The 14,730-nt window shown below is 41.2% G+C and overlaps 1 protein-coding gene across 1 annotated transcript in view; it reads left to right on the top strand.

Annotated features, from left to right (window-relative positions):
- Positions 1 to 6,391: 6,391 nt before the first annotated feature.
- The window catches only part of brinp1 (bone morphogenetic protein/retinoic acid inducible neural-specific 1), a 148,303-nt gene continuing 139,964 nt past the window's right edge, over positions 6,392 to 14,730 (top strand). The window contains exon 1 of the mRNA XM_069673665.1: positions 6,392 to 6,673. The gene's annotated coding sequence lies outside the window, so the exon portion shown is untranslated. The remainder of the gene's footprint in view (positions 6,674 to 14,730) is intronic.

Below are 14,730 nucleotides of genomic sequence, written 5' to 3'. Positions count from 1 at the left end.
ACTGGCGAGGCGGCTCCAAATGAAAAGTCAAAACTTTGAAAAGTTTTCGTCCCTATGTTTGGCTCTGGCTGGCTGACTGTCCTATTACCCAGAAACCTTCCTGAAAATGAGTTTGTTTTTCATTAGAGTAGCAGCGAGGCCGGAATGGTGTCATCTCCATTCATCTGTGTGTCTCCCACTTGACCCTCCCTCCCCCTCGCCCCTGTTATAAAAAAAACTCCTCATGACTGATGGACCTGCTGGCTGTTTGGACATCTGTCTTCTCCTTCATAGCCGTGGCGGGGAGAGGTCTGGGTACAGTGTGACAGGCTTCCGCAACAGCGTGTACTAACACCGGGTGGAAACATCTCTGTGGCCTGAGCCTCAGAGATCAGCCATTAGTAGCGTGTCAATCCAGCCAGCGCTAACAGTCTTCTGGGCTGCTTGGAGGAGGATTTAGCCTATGGCTTCCAACGAGGAGGTAGCTGTGTCCGGATAAATTTAGCTCCTGTGAGGGTTTCGTGTCTGGGCGGGTGCTGAATATGGCACAATTATCGCAGTTATGTGGATAATGGAGTCAAATCTGCACTGTGTAATGGTATATTTTTCCTTGACAGCAGTATTCCCAGAAAGCAAGAAACTTTGGTCATATTTGACATAAAGGAACACATGCTCACCAATAATGAGCTGCTGAACGACACGCAGCATATTGCTGCTTAATTCTTCCTACAAGAAGTCATTAAGAAGGCCCATGGATTAGGTCTTTAGTATGCTCTGTGCATTGGGCTGTGGGCTGTTACCATTAGGAAGACTTGTACTAAAACATAAGTTGATAAATAACTTAATTGATTGAAGTGTTAGTTGAGCCAGAAAAACACTTTCTCGGTGCAGATGAGTCTGGTTCTGCTCGCCGTTTTTGCCCCGTAATAGCAAGTTGCCAAGTGTTTGCTTTGTTGGAGGATTTATGTTGGGTAATAACATTAAAGGAAAACAAAAAGAGAGTAGTGTCATGCACTTCTCTCTCTCTGCCTTTCCTTCTATCCCACTTTCTCTGACCCACTAAGTTTAAGTAAGCAGGTTGCTGTTCACCAATGAGTTCGAGGTTTCTTTATTTCCTGCTATCGTCTGTGGAATTCCTTCTGTTTAGTCCTTCCTCATGTCTTTATATATTGGTTAAAGAGGGGGTATTATGCTGTTTCACATTTTAACACAAATATATAATGTTATAATGTTGGATGTCCAGACTAAACGTGAGTGAAGTTTCAAATCTGTAGGTAAAAGTATGTAGACTCAGCTCAGTCTGCAGGCTGCTGTGAATGCCAGGTTTCAGATAGTTTTTTCTACACACTGCACTTTGGGAGAGCTGGCCAATCAGAAGAAAGTGGGCTTGTAGGGCGGGGTTTCTTAAAGGGACAGAGCTGATTAAGTCGTTTCAGGCAGACGCTGTATGACGGCCTGCAAGTTCTGTTGAAACACTCCTGGTTGGTAAAATCCAACGGAAATCCCAATTAGGATCTAATTTTACTCTCAAAAACCACTGCCATTTTCAATGTGAAATAGGGTTGCGCAATAAATCACAACCTTAATGTTATCACAATATGAGCATTCGCAATAAACCCATTACAAAAATCTGAATCCACTGTCATGAATACGAACAATAATTTTATTTGAAGCAGTCTTTCTCACTAAGCAATCGTGAATTTAACCTGTTGGATGGATCCCTGGGTATAATCATCATGCTTTCACAACAGTTTGATGCAGTCAGATGAAGCCTAAGCTAGCAATAAGCTACCCTCAGATTTATTTGTGTCAATATAATGGTTAAAAAAAAACGTATTTTGGATTCAGGGGGGTTACCCAAGTACTGCGTAAAACCTGCAGACATACACATACAGCAGATATAGACATAGGATATGCACTGTTACGTATTTATCGCACGTCATGCCGTTATGGCAATATTGAACAATGAAATTGCACATCGCAGAGTTGTCTCATATCATGCAGGCCTAATATCTACTATTTTTTCATTGAAAGAAAGAAATAGAAGGTTGTTCAGCCTCCAAACCTCTGAGGGGACAAGTGAGGACACTGACGCATGTAAACAAACTCATGATGGTAACTGTAGCTTACATCCTAAGGACAAACTGTTTGTTAGCAGTGCTACTAGACAACTGGGAGCACGTCATTAAGCATCTAAACTGACCACTGTTAACTCTGCATTTGTTGAAAGCAGAAAGCAGAAAGTAATCTGGCCATGTTGTCAGACTTTTGGAAGAGCAAGAAGAACTGAAAAGCTTAGCAGCATTCACACGTTATTTCGAGAGAGCAAATCTGTATGCTGTCGCAGAAAATGACCCTGCAGTCTACTCTAAGTTGGACTTCAAGAGTTAGATTTTATCCTTCATCCAAATTCATAAATAAGTCCCTCATATATCTGTAAAACTACTCTCCTGTCAGCTCTGCCTGAGGCGCACACTCCCTGGATTTATTTGTCTGATATGTGGTGTAGAATCAGAACAACAGAACCGCTCATTTTATCTCCTAATACCTGCTATGCCAAATGCCGTAAAAGTATGTTTGCTTAGCAGGTCTCTGTCATCACCATCGATTGACGAGCACAAACAAGGGAAATAGAAGATCATGAGCTCGCACTCTTCAGTTACCTGTTCAAATACAGGATATTTTGATTTCTGTGCGGTACTGAAGAGACTTCGTATCTAATTTTTCAAATCATTTAGAGACCTTCAACGATTCCTCACCAGCACTTTTCCTCTGGAGACGTTTGAAATATGCAACCTCTCTGCTTGTCACCACCCAACAACACACACACACACACACCCAAAGCGCTGCACATTGCATCAGACAAATGTACCAAGTGCAACGGTGCTATTGATGGTTCACTATAGCGTTCATGCATGATGCATACAACACACTTTTTTATCTGCAGTCCTCCCTGCGACAGCAGCTCTAACACAGCACTAAAAAATATACACCAAAAAAAAGTATGAATTTATTTTATTTGATGCGTTGAAGGAAGCCGCAACTGGCACACACTTTCAGTTTCAGTCTGTCCCTATATAGTGGTTTAAATATCATACTATAACAGGCATGTAAATGATGTCAGTTATCTACAAAAACTGGTGCAATTTTATTTAATTGAATTATCAAATTTTGGACACTTCCCTCTCCTGCAGTGACAATGAATCTCTGAAACGCCAAAGTTCAAAGGAAGTTTCAAATTAAAAGCTACGACCAATAGAATTATCAAACGTAACGACTTCAATGCACCCCCGAGGATTTTATGTCGACAATAGCAAAGGCAGCTTGTCACATGTCACTACCACTTCCAGCCTAATGACTCCGTAATGGCCCCATTCATCCATTTAGCCTCATTGAGTTCCATAGCAATGCTGGTGCTGCCAGGTCCTCTGCCTGTCGGTGGATGCTTCAAACACTTGACTGCTAGTGGACCATTGGGGAGCTAGTGAGATGCAAAGCTGTCAGTGGCTGCGATGGATAAAGAGATGTCACAATCAATCTTTTCTACAAGCTTTGGTTTAAACTACAGTGAGGATTTTAAATGCACATATACACAGTAAATGTTGGATTATTTGATGGGAAATTGGAATCTTTGAGGGACGTCCATTGACGTTTCTTTTGATATCTTTCACTGTGATGTTGAATACTATTTTAGGCTGCACTGGAATCAATAAAGCTGTTTTATACAGCATCATATTAAAGTATGTATCACACATCAGCAGTTAGAATTAAACTATTTATTCTGTATTTTGAATATTTTTTTTCATTTCAATTAAACAGTCATCGCATCACACATATTAATCCTGTTGTGCCTCTAAATCAGCTTGACACCTCCAAACTAACACAACTCTCAAACTTCTTAACTTTTAGACTGCCCAAGACGAGCCTGAAATCTTGAACAACATTCATTAACCTGATGAAAAATGGTTGGAGGCAAAGTTTCAGCTGCCATGCAATACGAGCTTGGTATTACACTGAAAATCCATCAACATGTATTTGAGGTTCTATCATACAGCACAGATGTGGAATATAGTATCTGCAGTATCTAGTATCAGTTGAAGCAGCGGGTGGTGGTAAGGTTGAATTTACTTCGTTATGTAATGACCTGGGGAGGATTTGCTACACAGCTTTTCATGTTCCATCACGAAAGTAAACACCCCAAAGGCAATATCATTAGTATTGGGAGTAGTAGTTGAACTGGTCATTTGGTGTAAAAGGGTTTGCTCAATAAAAACAACAAAACAAACATTGAACCGAAAACATCCTGCATGGAACTTGAGATTAAGTCGCTTTAAAATCCCCTTATGTTTGAATCACTATTACTTCTCTTAATTCTTTGCCACATTGTCAAGCATTTCACAAAAGCCGAAATGTAGTAACTTAAGAGACATAAAAATGAGTGTCAAACACAGTATGTGGCCTATGAGTTACACATCACTTTTGAGTGTAGACCGCAATTAAACTCCCACCTGGACTAAAGTTGCCAGGGCTTTACAAATGCATGGTTTGTTTTGATTTGTAAGGATTTAAGTTATTAAACTGCATTTGAGAGATCAATTATTCCTTATATTTTTGTCCCTTTGTAAGCTTGACACGTTGAGCAAACAGTGGTTGGAATGACAGTTTCAAACAAGGTAGTAGAATATCTTAAAGCAACAAATGAATGATTCATGCAATGCGTGAATTATACCGTGTACTCAGATGACTTCCAAGTACACCTGTGTGTCATTATATCAATCAGGTATCGTTAGTGAATCATACTTTTCCATGTTGTTTATCATCCAAGGAAGGGCAGCCTGTGCACAAGGCTGACAGTGTCCTTACCAAGGTATGTGAAGGTTTATATAATTATGAATTGATGTTAGAGATACAATACAACAGGGGATACTGGGTTTTAGATCAATGGCAATATTTCCATTTCCATAACAAGATGGTTTTATGTGTTTCCCCAAATGATCCTTGTTTACAGCTCAGTAGGTTTCCAAATCCCTTAGTGCCTCTGTCGACCTCATGTGTTTTCAAGATGCCAAAGTCTGAGGGCTACAGCCAGAATATCAGGAAAAATTATGTCAAAGATCCATAGTGCAACCCACAACCTCACAAATTTGACTCGATTTTCTGTATAGTTTTAATGGTTTAAATATGTTACAAATTCTCTGTGACAATCCTTAGTTGAAATAACTTCAAAACCAGGCCTCTTGAGTTGTGTTGTAACATCATGGACAGCATTTCCTTGTTATGTTCCCGAACCATGGACAGCTACTATCAGAACTCGATTTACGTTAAAGCACCAATGAAAGCAACATATATTTAGTTTCAGCACCATAGACAGTGACATTTTGAACTTTACTTGTTCCGTTTCAGCACCAGGGACAGCAGCATTTACAACTTTACTTGTTAGGTTTCAGCTCCATGGGCAGCGGCAACTAGAAAGTTACTTGTCATGTTTCAGCACCATGGACAGTGACATTTTGAGTTTTACTTGATATGTTTCAGCACCATGGGCAGCAAAATCTAGAACTTTACTTTTTACGTTTCAGCACCATGGACAGCGACATCTCGAACTTTACTTATGTTTCAGCACCATGGATAGTTACAATCAGAATTTTATTTATGCTTCAGCTCCAATAAAAAGCATAATTTAATTATTTAATATGTTTCAGTAGCATGGACAGCAACATTTAGAATTGTTGACTTTCAGTACCAAAGGACAGCAACCACCAGAATAAAACTTGAGTTGTATTTCAGTACCATGGACAGCAACCACTAGCGTTTCACTTTTAGGTGGAGACAAACAGACTTTGATCTATGAGCGTTTTTTTGCTTGAATGTTCCTGCGAATGTTTCGGAGTGTACATTAACACAGTCACGTTGTACTTTATGCAAAGCACACAGCCTACACGTGGAACTGTGTGGCACCTTCTGTGCAACTCAAAGCCTTCTCACTTTGTAGCAGTTCTAGTTTACTTGTAATTTCTCAGACTTTAAAATAATACGACCCATGCCTTTGTGGTTAGATTTTCTTTTTTCCATGTTGCACCCTGGTCAAGATTTTTATGATAATCAACCCATTGCCTTGGTGCAAATATGTACCTATCGGCAGAAAAAAGTCACGACACGGCTTCTTATCCTCATCCACCCTCACTTCCCTCGCCTTCCGCCTCATCCAGTCCAGACCCACCCCTTTACTGTCTGCCATGACCGTCCTCTACAATATGAGACTGTATTCTTTGTACCTCCCCTTTCTCGCCCTCAGTCTGTGCATCCCAGCCTCCCCTTCCTAGAGATCCATCCCACACCTCTCCACCCGCAAACGGTGAGGAAAAAAAAAAACGAGAGACCAGAACAGTTTGAAACACGTCGGCATAAAATCTCACATCCAGAGCTCGCTTTTTTCTCTCCTTTCCCCTCCTTGCCTGACGGACTTCATGACTTTATTCCTCCTCTGCGCGCTAATGCCCGAGACCACACCGAAACGAAGGATTTTTTTCCCTTGAGCATGAAAAGGATTGCCAAATCATCCGCAATCCAACATCACCGACTGAGCCACCAGCAGCATGAGCACTGGATACATATGCTCCAGCAGAAGTTGTTGGCTCGAGAACTAACAAATCTTGGAGCACAGATACAGCGAAGAGGGGAGAGTCAGTTTTAGGTGAGTACGCTTATCCCGGCTTGGACCTCTTAAAAATATCTTTACATTTATTTTCTTCTGTCCATCTCTTGCCACGAGGTAGTGATCGGGGTAGGCAGGGCTATACTGTGGCACGATTATAGCTATGTTGCGTGGTCAGCATGTTAGTGGGGTGGCCGGTGGTGTCCTTTTCAGGATGGAGACAATTTGTGCATCTACCTTTAGAACAATCGGGAGTACAAGCTCCTTCCGGACCTATTTTCAACGGAGCGTTTTAAAGCTTTTTAACATCACGCGCGTTATAATGTTATAAACCCTCCAAAAACATTATGCAAATGAGTTGTCCTCTCGATTTTGTACACTCGGCTGCATTCTCGTTGTGAGACAGCCTCTTCCCGGGGTGATGCTGCAGAAGAAGTGCGGACGTAAAGGAGCATAAAACAGTGCGAGAAAAACAATGATCTCAGAATTTTTTTTTGGGGGGGGGTTCGCATTTTACGCAAAAACCTCCCTCAGCTTCAATGTATGCCATTAGTGAAGGTGTACATGCAGGCCTGCAGATCACTGTGCTGTCGACATCAATATTTGCATTCAAGCTAATTGCGTTTGCAACCACGTTGATCAATTCGTCCCGGAAACTGCATGATCCAATAACTGAAAGTGAGTCTCATGCCAGCCTGGATATTGAATCTGGAATGAGTTGCGGTCATGCTTCCCGTTATTTGTTTGTTTCTAGATTCTATGTTATGGACGAATTTCTACTCGTAATGAATTCTGTGAAAGCAGCCGGATCTGTGTTTGTGTGCGCGTGTCGGTCTGTGTTCGACGTGTCTTTGAGCGTGCATGTGAAGCAAGCACGTACATGCTTGTTTTGGTGTATGTGTGCGTGCCTCTCTCTCTCTCTCTCTCTCTCTCTCTCTCTGCGTGCGTGTGTGTGTGTGTCACCAGTGAGGCAAAGTTGCCGTTCCGTGCCCCCCTCAAGTTGCTTTGATTGCTGTTCCACTGTCTAACTGCGAGGGGAGCTCATGCTCTTTTACACCGTAGGTGTCATTATGTGGCTAAAGGCGAGACAACTGTGTGTGATACTGATACCAACTCTATGAAATTAGAGGAGCAGCTTCTGTTTGAAATTAGTCCGGAAGCATTTATCTGCACTTCCATTACTGCCACTGCAATTCCTGTTTTGTTTGTCATTGTGTCTCTTTGGAAAGTTGGCCTCATCAGTTCCGTTGATGCAGATTTAACAAATGCATCCAGAAAGAAATGCACTTTTATGGAGTCATGATTTGCCAGGTTTAGAGTGCAAGACATCAATAAATATGAATCAGTTTGTAAGAAGGATGCATGATCTCAATCTGGCTGAAAAACTGCAGTTTAGCCTTTAAAGAGCCGTTTAAACAATGATCTGTGCAGCAGCCAGCTGTGGATAATCCTGCATCCTAATCAGATCTTTAAGTTAAGCTTTTAATGATTAAAATTAACATTAGCAAGTCTATACATCCTGCTGTATTGTTCTGACTGCTCCTCCAAACGTGCAGCGCAGAAAAATCGCACCGGCAGCGGAAATTGCAGAAAGAAAAGCCGCCTTATTCAGTATGCCTCATTCAATCTGGTGGCCTTTTCAATGGGCGGAAAAAAAAAAACGCTGGCAACATGTAATCATTTTCAGAGAGAGAAGGGGGGGTGAGAAAAAAAAGCATTCCACATCACGTTGCCAAAATGAAAATGCCAGCAGTAGCTTAAAGCCACATTTGTGTCATGGCTTTAGATGACCCCGATGTTGATGATGATGCTTTCAAGGACTGGAAAGCGAACATTCAGCAGCAGAGGGGTCCTTGGCAAGAGCGCCTTGCTGATGAATTGTCTGCGGAAGCGCGTGGGTGGGATTCTTAAAAGGCGAGGAAATAAACACACATAAACACAATTATGAGGAAAAAGGGTGATAGAATGCATGCATTCACCTTTTGCACTCAGATGCTTAACGTGTAGTGCCTTGCATATTGATAAGGACGTTATTTGTGCTGTGTTGGATTGGCAGCACACACCGGCTCTCTCACTTCCTCCCTCTCTGTCTCTCTCTCTGTCATTGTATTATTCTCGCATTGGCACGCCATTGTTTTCATGTGGGTGCTGGCTGCAGCTGTAGCGGCCAGAAGGCTGCCTCCCAAGAGGTTTGACAAAAAAAAAAAATCTGTTTTATTTATTGCAAACAAACAACAGGGTCACGTAATGACATGTGACGAAAATCTCACAGTGGTGCCGGGGAGCTTGGAATATTTTGGAGAGGCAGCTGAATCATTTGACCTCCACTGGGGGCCGTCTGACCTTTGCACCGCTGCTATCAGTCACGTAAGAGCGCATGAATGTGACTCTGCTTGCAGAGTGTGATGTTTAAAAGGAAGTCTCACCCTGTAGACTTATAATTAAAGGGTTGGTAGCTGATCACAAGAGGTTAATTGCACTCTTGGACGCCATCAAATTTAAACCATGTTAAGCCTTGATTAACAATTCCAGAAGGGAGTTTTGCTTTAGTGTTTTTTTAACAACCAGCCTTCCTCTGAACATTTCTGCATAAAGACACACTCTCCCCTCCCATGCACGGCACACAAACTGTAGAAAAACGTTGGACTGTCTTCTGAGAAAGCCGCCATCGTTTTGTGAAGGGACGTTTTGAAATTCACGGCTGCATCTACAGCTTCTTCCGTCTTCTGCAGCCACAAAAAATTCCAGCTCTGTGCGGAGCCTCGGGGGGGCTGAAAGCAGACTCGGGAAACCCTCCTAACAGTGACAATTTCATTCTTAAAAAACTATTTAGCCATTCAATACACACAGTCGATACTTCATCTGAATGCCGTGGCCCCAGTCCAAGACTCTCTCCCTCTTTTCTCTTCACAGTTGGAGTCTGAATGTTTGGCCCCCCTCCTATTTTTTTGGACGGGATCAAGAAATAAACTGCACATCAAAAGTTAACGAGCAAACACAAATCTATAATTGATTAGACAAATTTATGCACTTTCACTTCCTGCAAGCAGAGCCCATTGTGGCTCGCTTTTTTTTTTTTTGGCTGCTGATGAACCTGAATGTGACGTTATGTAAAAATCATTAAATATTCAGTTTATTTGCAGAAGCAGCTGCAGAGTTCTATCCTGGGATTACGTTTATTCTGCACTATTTTCTTGTGTGTTTTAACGTTGGTCAGGAGAAATAAAGCAATATTAGCTGATCTCTTTGGTGTTAGTGGGATACTGAGTCAGTACTTACTTACTCGCACCCTTTGGCTAGTATGTCTGTGAATGTGTTGGAATGAAACCAAGTGAGAAAAATCATCCTAACCTACTTTTTCTTGAGACTTTTGCTTTCTAATGTACAAAATCAGACTTTTCTAATGTAGCATACTTTGACTGGTATGTATCACCAGTGCTCGTTGGAGGATTTCAAAGTGGAACCACATGAAAAAATCTCCTCCTTACATACTTGTTCAGAAGATTCCTGCGTTCTAATGTACAGAATCAGAGCTTCAATATTTGGCATACTTCTACTGCTATGCATCAGGAGTGGCTGTTGAATACGTTGAAGTGGAACAAAAAATCCTCCATGCATACTTGAAGATTCCTGCTCTCAAATATGCGAAATAAGACCTCGCGTATTTGCTTTGCACGCAGCCCCTTTGCAAACTCTTGCATCTTGACCTTCCATTTGCTGGTTGCCAGGTTGGATTCACTGCATATAAAAGTGATGCTAAATCGGGCTTCTGCAAACCCGACCCCCCCTGAGTCATTAAGCACTGCCAAGTAGCCCAGTTATTACTCCTTAAAAATATGATAACTCTGACAACACTGTAATAACTGCTGTAATTTATCTTGCCTGACACTGCCTTGGTCTTTGCTGGCTTGGTGATAGCTGTTTGAATTTGCTGCCCTGTGTTCCTGAGAGGAGGAGGAGGAGGAGGAAGAGAGAGAGAGAGAGAGGGAGATATTTTGATTTGCTGCGGTCTTTCACATCACCGAACAATAGACGTCTACGCTGCACTGGCCGGCGATTACAAATAGAACCTTTAACTTAATTTGCTTCACTGTTGCCTCCCCATGTTTCCTCCAGCAGTATAATTTGATCTGCTCCAGTCTAGAAGTTGTGTCTGAGGTATTTTAAACACAATACAGTCCTCTCACTGCTGAAATATCTTTGGGTTCCAATTTGTATGGAGATGAATTGAAGCCGTGACCAGAATTTGGAAATTGGCAATTTTGTCGTATAGAGATTTTCTTCCCCCCACCTTCATCTGTTGGGTTATTTCGTCGGTAGCCATGACATAAACACACTCGAGGGGTCAATGCAATACTGTGTGGATTGTGTTCAATATATAATACATGTTTACTGTATATTGAACATTTCTACAAAACGTTCAGATCCAGCTGAGGATGCGTATACTCTTCACTATGCGTTTCATTGAAGCAATATCACCTAAGAGGGAGTGCAGCCTTGTGCCCACGACTGAATCACAGCCGTGCTGATATTCAATATAACATCACGACCTCGAGTGTGATATTGCTTTTATACAACAGTTATACAAGCGGCGAATAGTAGTAAACAGTAATCATCAACAACAGATTATTTTTTTGCTCCACCAACTCAACTAGTTCCCCAACTTAACTGAAACTGGACTTTTGTTGCCAAGCAACCCAAACATTCTCCTGCACTCAGGTTACCACAGATCAGCTGTTTTTAATCATTTGAATTTATCTGTTTGTTTTAATTGATCATCAACCAGTGAAATACGAGTCTGATCTTTGAACACCTGCCTGAGGCGGAGTGATACGCAGAGTTAAAAGTCCCACTGATGTTGCTCTCTATATATGGAATGCCTCTTGTCCAATCAGATTACTTGGTTGCAACCAACTGTTGTATAATGTAAAATATCCACTCGCAGCCACTTCAGAATGTATTTTCAAGGCTGATTTAATCAATACTTCTATATTAACAATGGATCAAATCATATGTATAATGTGGGGTTGCTAAGAGTGATAAACCCACAAAGAATTACCACCAATGTCTGCAGTTCCCCCTCAGATCACTGAGGCTTATTGTTTGGTTTTAAGGCCGCAAAGCTACAGTATTAGTCCTCTCTCAGTGCTCTCAGATGAATCATCACAGATGCAGAAGGCTGTTCCATGAAAATAAAACTTTTAAACCCACAAGCACAAGGCTGACTGCACCAACCTTTAAACACAGCAAAGCATTTAGCGAGCAGAGAGTGGTGGTGGTGGTGGTGGTGGAGACCAAAACTGAGGTAAAAGAGTGAGCTTTGGACGTACATGCTTTAGAGTGCTTTGTCTGCTTAACATGTAAAAAAGGCACTGTTTGCTATTATATGTTTTCCATATTAACTTTAGGAAGAGATACTATGTTGGTGTTGTGTTCAAAGTTGCTAAAAAAACGAATGTACGGTCTACATTAGGCCATGGAAATATCTTGGTTTAGATCACGGACATATTGTATCATGTCATGGTTAGATTTAAAAGTCATTAGTATGTTAAACTACTCCTCCTTTTTGTACATCCAATTCCACCTTTTCCACCGTGTTAATGTCACACTTCATCCTGCATTGGTCCACGCACATCTATATTAATTGCCAGAAAACATCATTGCTCATGTCCAACCTAACATGCCAAATAGTCCAATCCCATTTATTCTTAACCTTATTTTCTCAGTCATCGAGTTGTTCAGAATTGTTCAACCTCAGAACACATCCTCTGAATACAATGATTCATATCATGGGCACCTTGTGTGAATGATTTCCTTCCAGCCTCATGCCTTCTGGCTCTGAGTTTCTGTGCTTTCTCGCAGCTTCCAGGTTTCCACAGAGCAGTTTCCACTGCAACAGCAGTGTTTTCCTGCCTCTCGCAGATGCATCAAAGATTTCCAGCACACTAACTCTCATCAAAAACACTGCGTTTCCAGAGGTGCATCAGTGCCTCATGTTATCTTTTTCCCTTCCAAAAAAAATGTCTCAAAATAACTGAAGGATGACAGTGTTACTGTGGCAGGGCATTTTTTTTCTAGTGATTGATAATGAGATGACAGATTCGGCCCAAACAAAGCAATGAAAAGTGAAATTAAGATCTCAAGTTATTAGAACGAAAATAGGACCACCTACTGAGCGTAGCCTTTGGAGCATAACGTGGAAAACAAAAACACAGGACGCAACAAAAGAATGCCAACGTTTTATCTGTGCTGTCTGAATCCGTATTTATAATTAGTTTGGGTCATTACGGCAAGACAGGACTGTAATGGGGGATTTCACATCTTAGGAAAAATTAAGCCCATCTTAAGAGGCAGTTGGTTTGGGTTTGTCTGTAGAACTGTCAGTGTGTTGCAGATTGGTGGACACATTTTGGCCTTTTAAAGGGGATGAGAGCATCAGATTTGATTGGCAGTAAAATGACCAGAATATGTTCGGGTGCGCCACAGATACAAACATCCCAGCAATGGAATGAATGAACTAAAAATTAGATTTAAAGTTAAAATTCTACCTATGTAAGGGTACAAAAAGAAAATGTGATGATTTATTCATCTTTTAATACATTTGTTTTCACATTTAAATGCCAACTTCAGTTCTTCCTTCCATTGATTTCCATCTAAAACAATACTATATCTAGGGCTGCATAATTAATCCCAATCATGATTTTGGCTTCCCACAATTAAATAATTGATTGACTACGATATTGATCTTTAAAATGCACTCTCCACCCGTAGAAAACTCTGCTGCAGATCAAATCAAGCGCCTCCTACACTAAATGCCACTCCCCCCAGGGGGGGATCGAGAGGTTTTGCTTTCACATTTCTTAGAGCTGGCATGCTATATCATGAGCACCTACTTTGCAGCGGCAGTTTAGAGTGCAAGAGTAAACAATAGAGACCGGTGTTTCGGTTCAACGAGTGACCATGTTAACTGCCGAATGTTAACAGCTGAATGCGTCTGTGGTTGTCATAGTTACAGCATTGTCTTATTGTTGTTTCTCATATTGAGCTCAACATATACGTATCTGTTACGTCTTTGAAGTGCAAACGTGTCATGCAGGTCAAGTCATGTTTTGAACGCTCGTTAAACCGAACCACCGGTCCCCCGAAACGGCTCATCATTGGTTGTTTGGAGGTATGTCGGTTTAGGGCAAGTGATGTTAAGCAAGAAAAAATAATAGGCAAAGAGTGCATGTAAGCTATGTCTGAGCCGCAAAGCAACACAACTAACTTGTTCAACCACCTGAAAAAGACACTACTGAGTGCAGTATCATCCTTGTCCAGCCTCAAGTCAGACATCCATAACAACGCTGTACAGCGTGACACATCTATCCACCCAAATCCCAAAGACACACCGAAATGCACCAAATTCAGGTAAAGAACCACATTTTAAGTCTTAGTTTGATTCAAAATTTGTACAAAATGAAAGCGTTGCTTTGTTTATTTTAACGTGACTGTACTAAAAAAATATTCCTAAAATGAATAATGATTTTGGCCATAATGGTGCACCCTTACTTTATCTGTAATCACCAACAAATTTCACTTTTTTTTGTCTGAAGCAAATAAAATCCATGACTTCATCGAAAAGTGTATTTTATAAGGAATGGATTCACAAATGTGTCTCACCCCGGACTTCCACTCTTATTGTTAAAGTTTATACCCAAATCTGAATTGTTACTTATTTCTATGATTCAGCTAATTGTCTTCCATTGTAAATTAAAAAAAAAAAAGCCTCATTTTGAGATGTGAACAATCATTGGATGTTAATCTTCCTAACATTTTTTAATTAGGCCTCTCACAGAGCCGTTTTTTAATCTTTTCCAATCTTCCTCGTGCTGACTTGCAAAGCGAGGAAGCACTCCCTCCTGGAACATTTTAGGATCCCCCCTCGATTATTGCTCAAGAACGAAGACACATTCGCTAAAACATTCGGAATAGTCTGGGATGGATATAAAATAAAGCCTTGAAGGAGATTAAAAGCTTTTTTTTTTTTTTGGTGTGTCTCAATTTTGGAGTGGAGGAGTCATCTGGGAGAGAGGGTAGATTCATAGGCTGACCCA

Source organism: Semicossyphus pulcher, unplaced genomic scaffold (genome assembly GCF_022749685.1).
Source record: "Semicossyphus pulcher isolate SPU_LCO1_2020_fin unplaced genomic scaffold, fSemPul1.0.p SCAF_22, whole genome shotgun sequence".
NCBI lineage: Eukaryota > Metazoa > Chordata > Actinopteri > Labriformes > Labridae > Semicossyphus > Semicossyphus pulcher.
The sequence above is the reverse complement of the archived record's forward strand: the minus strand, read 5'-3'. Positions and strand labels throughout refer to the sequence as shown.